The sequence below is a fragment of the Haemaphysalis longicornis genome, unplaced genomic scaffold (genome assembly GCF_048455015.1).
Source record: "Haemaphysalis longicornis isolate Haplotype H1 unplaced genomic scaffold, Haemaphysalis longicornis Haplotype H1 scaffold_3, whole genome shotgun sequence".
Classification (NCBI taxonomy): Eukaryota; Metazoa; Arthropoda; class Arachnida; order Ixodida; family Ixodidae; genus Haemaphysalis; species Haemaphysalis longicornis.
In genome coordinates, this window is record NW_027526335.1 from 48,781,280 (window position 1) to 48,793,858 (window position 12,579).

Sequence of the window (12,579 nt, forward strand, 5' to 3'; positions counted from 1 at the left end):
TGAAGTGGTGAAGAGTGAGGGACGCAACGTCGCGGGTCGTAGCAGCGGATAAGGCAGCCCTCCCGGCGTACCGGGTAAGAGGGTCAACAGCAAGGATGATCCAGCGGTTTCCTGCTCCGGTACAAGGGGCCCCGTACACATCAATTGCGATGCGGTCGAATGGTCTCCTTGAACAGGTTGATGGTTACAGGGGGAGGATGAAGGCTGAGGCGCGTATTTACGGCGCTGACAGTCTGTAGAAGAGTGAACGTACTGCCACACGAAGCTGTACTTGCCCTGCCAGTAGTAGCGGAGCCGAAGACGTCGGGAGGAGTTCAGTACACAGGCGTGGGCACAATGAGGCTCACCGTGGAAAAAACCGTATATTTCTGAGCGTAAGTATTGCGGGATGACTAGAAGCCACTTGCGTCCGTCGGAGGGATAGTTGCGCCGGTACACCACGTGGTCATCAATGGCAAAGTCAGATGCTTGGCGCCGAAGTGCGTGAGACGCTGCAGTTTTAGCGGAACTAGACAGATGGTCATGAAGGGCAGCGATCCACGGGTCTTTGCGTTCCTCGGCTGGAATCGAGCAGGCGTTTAGGGGGCTAAATAGCAGCCTGCGTTGCATATACCCCCATTGCCGGACGTCAAAGGAGAACGCGAAAGAGCATCAGCGTCATTGTGTTTGGGTCCTGAGCGATACACGACCTGAATGTCATAGTCCTGCAGACGTAGATCCCAACCCGCTAGACGACTCGCTGGATCTCTTAACGACGACAACAAGCAAAGCGCATGGTGATCCGTTACAACGTCGAACGGGAGGCCATTTAGGTAAGGTCTGAACTTCGCAAGCTCCCAAACGATGGCTAGGCATTCTTTCTCAGAGATGGTATAGTTGATCTCCACTTTCGCGTGCTTGAGACTGGCGTAGGCGACGACGTATTCATCAAATCAGCGCTTTCTCTAAGCTAGGACTGCTCCCAAACTGATGCCACTGACGTCATTGTGGATTTCCGTCGGCGCCGCGGTGTCAAAATGCTTCAAAATTGGTGGAGATGACAGCAGATGACCAAGAGTATTATACGCTTCGTCGCAAGCCGGTGACCACGTTCAGAGGCCATTATCATCACCGAGGAGCTGAGTTAATGGCGCGCTGATAGATGGGAAATTCCGGGTAAAACGAAGAAAATACGTATGCAGGCCTATGAAGCTGCTAAATACTTTTGCGTGGTGGGTTTTGGGAATAACGCCACCGCAGTGAGCTTAGTTAGATCGGGAAGGACTCTATTCTAGCTAACGATGTGGCCGAGGATCATCAGCTGCCGAGCATAATGTGACCGCTTTTTTTAAGTGGAGTTGAAGTTCCGCTGCCGACAGGCACGTCAGTACTTGGTCTCTTCATGCTCTCTTCATGGTCTCTTCAGGGTCACAACATGATGAAACTAATTATTTGATTGATTATGTGGTTTTTAACGCGTCTACACTACACAGGCGATGAGGCGCGCTGTAGTGGAGGGGTACGGAATAATTTTGACCAGCTCGGTTTTTTAACGTCACCGAAATCTCGTACACATGGGCGTTTTCGTACACATGGGCGTTTTCGTACACATCTCGTACACATGGGCCGCCGCGATCGGGATTCGACCACGCATGCTTGGCTCAGCAGCACAACGCCAAAGCCACAACATGGTGAAACGACTGTGTACCAATATTGCAATGGTATGTTGCTGGTGGTCGAGCAAGTAGGGTGCGAGGCTGGGCAGCAGAAATGTCGAACGTTTGGCAGCCTGCACGAGGTTTGACACACCGACTTTTCCCTTCCCGTGGATACCGGTGCGCCGGACACCACACCGCCCTAAAGGGCCTTTAATGGCTCAATAAAACGTTTTTCGCTCTTTCTGCTTCGCTGGGACGGTACAAGTGCAATCAGGCCACGAGATTGTTGCACTGTGTGGCAGCCAAAGTTCAAGCCCTACATCTGCCTTTGCCTATTTGTTACACCTAAAGAGTGTTGAAATTTTGATTTTTAAGTACATGCATAATCGTAAGAATGAAAACAACAGTTCCACAAAAGGGACACAGAAAGAAAAAGACGCACATATGTTTGTTATTCGTTCGAGGGGTCGGCTTTATACATGCGAGGCAAACCTCACGCAACAAGAAAGAAGTAAAAACAGGGCGAACAATAGGGTGCGAAAAAAGGGTGGAATAGGACGCCAAGTAGGGGCAGAACAATAAGAGTATTCAACGAACTACAGGGGGATAAGAGCATATTGATTGATTATGGGGTTTAATTCACCGACACTACACAGGCGATGAGTCGTGCCCTAGTAGAGGGCTCACCATTCATTTTGACTAACTGGGGATCTTTAGCGTCCGCTGAAATCTCGTACACACGGGCTTTTTCGCTATTCGCCTCCAACTGAAAAGCGGCCGCCGCGGCCAGGAATTGAACCGGTGTCCTTGGGCTCAGCATCACAACTTCTTAGCCACTGAGCCGACGCGGCGGGTGGGATAAGAGAAGAGACGTGTCAACGCCAAGTTCTGAGTGGCAATTCGAAATTCTAGAGATTGTACTCTTCCGAATTGAGGGGTGGGCCCAACGTTGGCCACTGGAAGTTCGGTTTCGCTGATTGAATCTAGCGTCTTTGGTAGTCGCTTGTGCAGGAAAATCTGCTGGTTTTTTTTTTTTTTTGGTAACTCGTTAAACTGCATTATGACCTCATGGACGTTGTTTTCAAAGTGGTGAGATACACCGAAAAACATTCAAATTTTTTGTTATTAGCATCAGCAGGGACGTAATAAGAAAGCAATTTGAACAGAGCGGACAATGTGTTAGCTCGTTGTTAGCATCGAACCCGTACATTAAAACAGAGAAAGAAGAACCAATAAATCCCACAGCCATGCCTCTTGGTGGTGGCTTTATGTAGTCTCTAGGACGACATTAGGTTTTTTTCTCTACATCCCCGATCCTCAGCAGGGAAGCATGTCGGCGATTGCAAACGCCAGCAAAACTCTCTGCTTGTTCAATAAAGAGCTCTCTCTCTAGCCTAAATTTTAAAAATGGACTTTAGTATTGCACCATGCTTATTTAAAAAGCAGTATTTCGAGTGAAGAAAAATACACTTCTATTTTATGGTGAATATAAGGTATACAAAACTGTTTTTTCGCACTTCGCTAATAATTCAGCTCTGAACCGGTTCACGAACCGGTTGAAGATTGCGAACCGGTTCAGCGCATGATTTAGTCGAACTGAAACGGAACGAAAACAATTTTCCCGAACCAGAACTCATATAGAATACATCACAAACAAGGGTCTAAAAAATTTTGTTTTCTAAAACGCAGTTTATTTCTAGCTAACTCTGACACCAGATTTCGCGCTTACAACACTTTAATAAGACCTTACTAGAATATGCGTCAATTATCTGGAACCCCGACAAAGCGAATTTGACTAATTTACTCGCTGCAGTCCAGAACAAGGCTGCGAGGTTTATTTCGCGTTCATACTCCCCAACCCAAAGTGTATCTTTTCTCAAAAATTCCCTTAAAGGGACACTGAAGTGAATTTGTCAAGCTCCCGTTTTTGCTTGCACTGCGTAGACTGGCTCAAATTAGCACACTTTTCATCGTTTATCCGTTTGACAAATCGGTTATTATTTTACAAAGCGCGAAAGAAGAAAAACTACCATGCGCGGTTTGCGGCGGCCGCACCAACTAAGGCTGTGACGTTGGGAGGAGGGGCGCCGTGATTGGACGATGCCCAAGGTTAGCAATCACACAAGTTTCGGTTTCGGTTTCGGTTCTGTAAAACATAACCAATGGCGTTGTTGGATGGGCATTCTCAATATCTCAGTAATCATCGTACCGCGCTTCTGCCATGTTGTCGGCTGTAAAATGCCCAAGATAAGCCTCCCATGACGGCTTGTAGTCGTAGCATTCACTAGGCGAGACCTACGCAGTGCATGAACGCCCTCCGCGTACCCGCAGCACGCAGACGCCCAAATGTCATGTGCTTTTCCCCCATATTTGGAGCTTGCCTCCCTCATGCCTGTATCGTGAAAAGCGTGTTCGCACCAGGCCAAGGGTCTGTTCATTCTGGCCTGTGCCCACTGCCTGCAAGCAGTTGGTGCTTATGGCAACAGCACGCCAACGAGAACTCGCTAGCGCGCCAGTGTCAGCCTGCGCGCGTTTTGTGAACTAGTTCGTGTAGCCATGAACGTTGCGGCCCAAAAAAAAAGATGAACTCAATATAGAAAACATCGGCGGAAAACAAAAAAGTTAACTTAAAAAAAAAAGCACGTACCCACGGGGATTCGAACTCGTGACTTGCAAAACATTTGCGGTGACATACCTAGCACCCCAGACAATTGAGCCACGGAGCGATTTTTTTTTCTTACAAAACCAGGTTTATTTACACCATAAATATGTACAGGGCAAGGCACAGGGCAAATATGTACTGGGCAAGACACACTACTATACATGCTGCTGCCTTTGTTACATTGTTGATGCCACTTTCCTGACTGGCGTGTTACGCTGTTCAATAGAAATCACACTCATACACTAAGAGATCACATTTACGGGTAAAAAAGGAAAAAGGGGGAGTTGTGTTTCGTTGCAGCCTAGCCTGTTGCTGGCTTCATATCCACTTAAAGCGTTCCAGCTCCTTTGTTTTAAAAGCTACCGTCGCACGGCAGCAGCGCTCAAGGGCTTGTCCTAGTTCTGAGTCTGAGTCGGGTGCCCCGAGCGCGCTGACGGTCCACTCCATCTTGTGGACGAAATGCCTCCACGCTGGCTTCGGGGTGGGGGTACACTCCACCGCATCCACTCGCGCACGCCACAGTGCGTGTAGGCCAAGGGTAATGACGCATTCGCACAGCTCCGAGTGTTCTATCGGTACGTCCAGGTAACGGAGACCTGCCCAGTCAATGTCCCAGTGGACGCCCAGAAAACACTGCACCTCGTCCCAGAAATAACGTGCAGTGTTGCATTCTAGGAACACATGCTCCGCCGTCTCCAACCTCCCGCACAGGAAGCAGCCCGCACCGCGCGGCAGAAAGAAGCCACGTTCTTCCAGTCGTGATCCTACCGGTAGCACCCCGAAGTGGAAACGGCAGAAAAAGTTTTTCGTCCCAGTCGGAATCGGCAGGCACATGATTCGCTTTAGTACGCCCCGCTTAGCCGCCTCGACTAGTGGCTGTCGGTACAGGGGTGGGGTTAGGAGCTTTGCGAGAAGGTCGCGGTATAGCCGGCGGGTCTTAACTGCTAGGAGGTAGTCCCATGAAAACTGCTGTTCCAGTAGGGTGATGGCGCCAGCGATTTCTCTATAGAAAGGGGCGGCTCGCGCGCCATGGTGCAGTTGGACAGTTGTGACCTGCCACTTTGATATGTGGGCAGAGCCGATTGACTGCAGTGCTCCACTGAGAAAAGGGTCGGACTGGTCTCGGAAATATATAAAACGTTGGACTGTCAGCTTAATCTCCACGTGGACCAGACCTAGGCCGCCGGCATCTAGTCCCCAAAAGAGATTTGTGCGTCTCATAGGCTCGTACGAGGAGCGCCAGACGAAGACCGCCCATTGTCGGTGCAACTTGTTCACCGATTTCTTGTCGATGAAGGTGACTCGCGCGGAGTATAGGGTAGCCGGGTACACTACGACGTTGCAGATGTGTGCTCTGGCGACCAAGGCGATGTGGCGAGTTCTCCATGGTTGCAACTTGGCCTCCGCTGCCGTTAGCCTAGGTCGCCATCTGGCTGCGTTGGCTTCCCATAGGGCCATGTTCACGCCCAGGTAGCGGTGTATTGAATCCTTCCAGCGAGCGCTGCAGAAGCTGGGGGGCTTGAGTTCCCATTCACCCAGCCAGTACCCCTCCAATTTGGAGAGGTTTAGCTCCGCCCCAGGGAAGCGGCAGAAGCGACGTGCGAGCTCCGCAACCTCGCTCACCTGGGTTCATGATGTGCAGACGACGGCGATGTCGTCCGCGTATGCTAGCACGCGGAGTTCTTCATTCCCGAGGACCAGTCCCCTGATCGAATTGGAAGTAGCGATCATTCGACAGAGCGGTTCCAGATAGAGCGCGAACAAGACAGGAGACATTGGACATCCCTGGCGGACCGACCTTCTGACCTCTATGGGTGGTCCGAGTGCTCCCCCCAACATCACACTTGTTGTGATGTCTGCGTAACACGTTTCTAGCCATTTCATCATTGTTTCCCCTATCCCGCAGTGCTGAAGTAGAGCGAAGAGAAATTTCCGATCGACTTGATCGAAGGCCTTTCGAAGATCCAGTTGCAGTACCGCAATAGGCATCACGCCCATCTCTGCAGCCTCGCAGGCGGTCCTCATCCGATGTAAATTGGTGTTGATTGAGCGATCTTTGAACCCGCAGGTTTGATGCTCACCAACTACGCCTCGGAGGGCCATCTCGAGGCGTCGAGCTAGGATCCTAGCGAGTATCTTATAGTCGGTCGATATGAGTGTGATTGGGCGGAAGTCGGTTACGGCCGGTAAAGCTTTGGAGCTGGTCTCTTTGGGGATCAGAACGAGGTGGCTTTGCCGCATGGAGGGAAGGAGCCGACCTTCCTGCCTGCATTTATCAAAAACGGTCACTAGAATGGGGCTCAATTCTTTTCGAAACGCCCGATAGAATTCGGCGATGATGCCGTCCGGACCTGGAGACTTGTTCTTAGGGAGTTTTTTTGATTTTGCGGTCTACCTCCCACGCGGTTATAGGCGCGTTGATTAGGTCTTTTGCGTCGTCCGGCACTGAGGGTAAGGAAGAGAGTACCTCGGTGGGCACGCCGTCTGGCGTCGGTCTAGACCGGAAAAGGTCTTTAAAATAGTCGCAAAAGGCTGCCGCCACTTCCTTCTGCCCCTGCGCGACTCCGCCACCGTGGCTGACCTCGTTGATCTTTTTGCGGGCGATGCGCTCGCGCTCGAAAGCTCGGAAGATCTTGGACGGCTGCGCCTCGTACTCGACCCTCTGCTCGCGGCTGCGGACAAGGGCGCCCCAGTATCGCCGCTCTAGCTCACTCCGGAGCTCTTCTTTAGTTAGGCGGATGTCTTCTCGGAACTCTCCCGGCCGTTCTTCGTCCGCCTCGATGAGGCCACGGAGGGTCTCCATAAGGCGCCGCTCGTTGGCTCTCTGTTCGGCCGCCTCACGCCTACCTATCTCCATGGCCACTTCCTTAACCGTGGTTTTGAACCTTTCCCACGCGACATCATCATCTAAGTTGTCTTCCAAGATATTCAAGGCCTCCCTTACCCTTACGGTGAAATCAGGGTGTTCGATGCACTTCGCGTTCATTATCCAGCGACTGCTGGACTTCGTTTGTGAGCGCGCCTGGCCCATTGATATTGAGCAGGACACCAGCCCATGGTCGGAGAAGGCGATCGGTATGACATTGTAGCTAGCTACCCGCTGTAGCAAGTCGCCGCTAACGTAAAAGCGATCCAGCCGTGCCTGGGACGCGCCACGCCACCGCGTGTAGTGGGGTGCACCCCAGTCGCGATCACGTGTCACGTCAGTTAGGTCGCTTTCGCGTAGTACAGATGACAGTGTGCGAGCCGCGACGTCGGCGTTGCCACGGTTCCCCGCCCTGTCGCTGGCGGTTAGTACGCAGTTAAAATCTCCCCCAAGAACGACATTTCCCGCCACGTTTAGGATTGGGCGAAGGGTAGAAAAAAATGCCTGCCGAGCTTTGGGTTCATTGGGGGCATACACACAAACGAAACGAGTGATCTCACCGCCCAAGATGGCGTCAACGAGTCAGAATCGGCCATCTCCCCCCAGTTCGCAGTCGATAATGCTACAGGATTCTGATTTCCGAATAAGAATTGCCGTACCGCCGGCACGACTTTGCGTTCGTGTGTGAAAACACCAAAAGTCATGTCCAAAGCAGCGCACGAAATTTTTGGCGTCGTCAGCAGTTGAAATTTTTGTTTCTTGAAGGGCCACATCGATTCTTTGGTCATTCAATAGATCGAGGAGCCAGCGCCTCCGTTTTGTGGAGACAAGGCTGACTACGTTAATGGAAGCTAATCTGCTAATTTGTTTGGAAACGGCCATCGCTCGCTGGGGGGAGAGGGCTCAACTGAGCCACGGAGCGAGACGCGGAAGACTAGTTAATATAGGGTATATATTGTACAACCGGTTTACACTTTTATTTAGTTTTGGCATTTCAAGCAGCTTAGGTGACTATTTGTTGTACTGCGATCGTGCAGTAAGCGTCGCCCGAGTTTCCACAGTAGCTCACGTCTAGCAATTGCATTTCGTAGACGGAAAAGCGTTCGCAGATGCGTAGTCGTGCTGCTGACCGCTGTGCTTGTTCGCCCAGCGCAAAAAAGTGCTTCCCACGCCCTAGTTTTACGCTGTACGGTAAAAATATCAGTTGATTTTATTTCCTGAGTACCTATATTGACTTCGCTGACTCTTCTCCCGCCTTCATGAGGCCTTATATTTTCCTACTGGCGTACCAGTCAGCGAAGCGTCGCATGTGCGCTTGTGCAGCGCTTGTGTGAAGCGACCTTGACTTGGAGCTAGATAGAGTGTACAAACAAACCAAGTAAATAAAGGCACATTCTTCCATTCACAAACGTGTCCTGGCTTCGTTTCAACTAAGCGAACGAATTGCGACCAAGCAATTTTTTTTTAACCTCCTTGATTGCGACGACCCGCCGGCGGCCGGCGGACGAAACGCCGGGCCGACTGACTCTGTCGGCCGGGGAGCCGTGCAGTAGCGCAGCCGTGGCGCAGCCAATTGCCAGCTCATCCCCTCCTGACGTCACACGAAAACGCCACAGAAAATGGGCGAGCGTAAAGAGAGGAGGACAGCATTTTCGAATTAGTTTTTCTACTAAATAAAATCGCGTAAACGCGCCTAGAGTGGTCGAAACATGGCCTGGGGACTCCGGACTACAATTTGCGTTAGTAATCCCGCAATGTTTACATATCACTTCAGTGTCCCTTTAATCTACATAATATCGATCTCTGTCGTAAATTGCTTCATCTTGTTCATTTCCATTCACTATATTCAGTCTCAGTTTTCCTCTGAGCATATTTTTCCAGCGCATCCCATCCTTACGGACTGATCATGCGCACAAGGTATCCCCAATTTTTGCCCGTACAGAAAAATCAGATCATCTCCTCTTGTCTTGTCAATTAATGATCGGAACCAGTTACCGGGCAGTATTGTATCTGTAAGGGATCCATCTTTATTTGAGGCTAATTTACTCAGATACCACACGCGGAAAGTGTTGCATAATTTCTTTTTTTTCACATGGTTCTGTCCGAAAAATTTTGTCGTACTGTGTTGTTCGCCTTGTCTACTGTTTTTGTACTCTTACTTGCACATATTTATATGTAGAAATTTGTATGTACACATTTGTTCATTTTTATACCTTGCAGTTGGGTTTTTAACCTCATCCCCCCGATGTAATGCCCTGACGGGCCATTAGAATAAATAAATAAATAAATAAATAAATAAATAAATAAATAAATAAATAAATAAATAAATAAATAAATAAAAAAATATATATAAATAAATTAATTAATTAATTAATTAATTAATAAACAAATAAATAAATAAATAAATGAAACTTTATTGACACAAGGATGGCGACTCGGCCTATGTGGGGGCGGGTGGGGAGGGTGGTGTCAGTTCGGGAAAACTTCACATTCTCAGATGAACGCCAGTAGCTAGAGCGAAGTCCCACAAGGAGGCAAACACCTGCTTGGCTGTGGCTGCGGGTGGGTAGAGCCAGTCCGTCAAACACGTAACGCTGCTGTGTTTGCAAGACCGGCGCTCCGCGTGCAGACCCGGACACGTCCAAAGGATATGTTCAATGGTCGGTGTGGCTCCTAAAGAGCACGTGACGCACGTGGGTGGTGTCATGGCCGGCGGAGGTGAATTGCTTGCGGTAGCGCCGGGGAGAACGGGTGGCCGCCCTTTTTTTGGTATGTAAGAACGCCACTTGAAAAGGATGTCCTCTGTAAGCGCCGCCCTAGCACGAGCCTTGTGGACCAGAACCTGAAGGCCACGAGGCAGTCCTGTAGGTAACGGGTAGTCATTGGCAGGGATGTGGCTGCGGAGTCGAGCTGTAGCACATCGCTGGTAGGTGGCACGGGCTTCAAAGGGGTCCAAGTTGTGGTCGTGATGAGGCAAAACTGGGTGGGAGCGGGTGGAAAGAACATCGCTCGCCAGTGCGCGCGCGGCCTCCTTGGTGGAGTTAACGCAGTGCCCTGGCACCCAGTCTACTCGAATTTGTAGTCCTGTTGTACAATGTAGCCTTCGGGCAAGCATCTTGATGGACCCACAGATAGATTTCTGATATGGCACCCGGCGCAGTGCGGGGAATGCCTCCTGGCCGGCTGTGAAGATAGTTGCATAAGGCTGGTTGGTAGGCCAGTGAGAAATTTGAAGTTGTCGGACAGCCAGTAGTATCGCTTCGAGTTGGAGGTGGGTAGACGATGGCGCTGTTAGATATTCTTGTTGACAGGCGGCTTGAAATGTTGAGTGAATGGCCACTAATCAGGCAGTATTCGTGGTGGGGTCCCAAGTGGCGTCGGCATAAACAGCGCTATGTGGAAACCGCTCGGTCATTTCAGATGTGCGTCTGTGTTTGTTGGATTGGCGAAGCGTAGGACCGGTGACTGGGAGTGGCTTTGGGTTAACGACGGTGAAGTCGTCCCATGGTGGAAGCGGCAAAGAGATGGGATGTTGTGGTAAATAAATAAATAAATAAATAAATAAATAAATAAATAAATAAATAACCGATATTTTATCCGATTCAATACATTGATATATGATAATACACTGATCAGCTCCCTTAGCACCATCAGCCCATTGGGGTATACGCCACATCATGGAAGAGTGCCATGTGTAATGGCCAATCTATACACCAGGGCACGGTGTAAGATACAGGTTTAGGTGTGGACACAGCAGCCTAAAAATTTGTAAAATAGTGTTGGTGGCACCGTGGCGCCACATGTAGACCTTTGATTGAAGGGACATCTGGTGGCTGGACTCCTAACTAAGCTTCGCAGCGTTCTAGGGTTCAAATGGCTTGCCCAACGAATGTCCGAAGCAAGGTAATTCGCAGGAACCAGCGGCATGCGTGTACAACGCTTTTTGTGTGAGCTTACCGAGTCAGCTCACACAACGCGATCGTAACGCGTAATTTATCGGATTGTTTAAAACAGCTGTGAGAGTTTGGGCGTCCTCAGTTTATTATGACTTGCGCGCAGCTCCACTGAACATTGTACACCTGCAGTGACTTTGATAACATCGATTCGCCTCCGCTGCTTCGTGCGTGAACTTACCCCAGTTGTGCAACGTCATTTCCGACGAAGAAACATCAGCGTACTCGCCGGTAGTTTAATCCATTTCAGAAACTGAGCTACTTTTCTTGTATGTCGGGCGTTGTTCCGGCAGCAGACGCTTTCTTTTTGCCTCTGCTTGTACTGAGCACCTTGAGGCTGTAGCCAACGGTGAAATCGGCTGCACTGCATCGTTTGCGAGCGCGCACTTCTTCGACATTCAGTAGTAGTTCCCCTCCAAGCTCCGAAAAGTACCCTTTCGCGCAATCGCACTCTCAGAGAAATGCTGACTGCAAGTAGCATATCATTTTTGGCTGGGGATGGCTGCAGAGCATGCATTCATTCGTTTAGAATCGCAGGAAACGTTAAATACTGTCACGTTTCCTTGCCAACCGTGGCAGTACGTACTCAATAAAGGACTTGCACCACACGTTTTCGTCGCACAAGAGTACACCTCACTTGTGTGAGTGCTCAACGAATACCGCGGCGCACATTCCCTTCGTTTTAGTGTCTTATACCTTCTTTTGATTATTACAGACTCAAAACACACGCCTGGAACACGTTGAAACACTGGGTTAAGCGCAAAGGCTTTCGCACGGCTTTGTTAAAATTATCGTCGGCACCACCAGCCGGTGGAGTCCGCCAAGCCGCGGCGAGCTGACATCCAGCAGACGGCCGGTTACGGAAGCTGCCAAGAAGGCCCGACAAGGAGCCGAAAAGATCTGAACCCCTCCGAGTAGCCGGCGCTCGGGAAGCTTCTTTTCTGTGCCTCTGGAGGGCACTGCCGTCAAACGTCTCAGCGGCATTAGTTTGGCGACTTTATTAAAACGACGAGTGTAGTTTGTTTTGAAAGCTGTGTCCTCACCTAATAGTATATCTTACACCGTGCACCATGGTATGCGGGTACGGTGACAGCAGCGGAAGAGATACGGCAGAAGGTTCTCGGTGTGTGCGATCAGCCTTCGTCTGTGCACTCCTGAAAATATACCCGCTCCTGAACCTGTGTATGTATATATATATATATATATAAATATATATATATATATATATATATATATATATATATAAATATATATATATATATATATATATAAATATATATATATATATATATATATATATATATATATATATATATATATATATATATATATATATATATATATATATATATATATATATATATATATATATATATATATATATATATATATATAACACAGAAATAAGGTTTGGCAGTCAAGAAAACCTCGGAAAGCAAAGGGGAGGTTGTGGTAGGTCAT

At 49.3% G+C, this 12,579-nt stretch overlaps 1 protein-coding gene across 1 annotated transcript in view; it reads left to right on the forward strand.

Moving 5' to 3' along the window:
* LOC144174435 (cytochrome P450 3A17-like) overlaps positions 1-12,579 on the forward strand; it is a 282,872-nt gene that overhangs the window by 90,013 nt on the left and 180,280 nt on the right. The window lies entirely within an intron of this gene.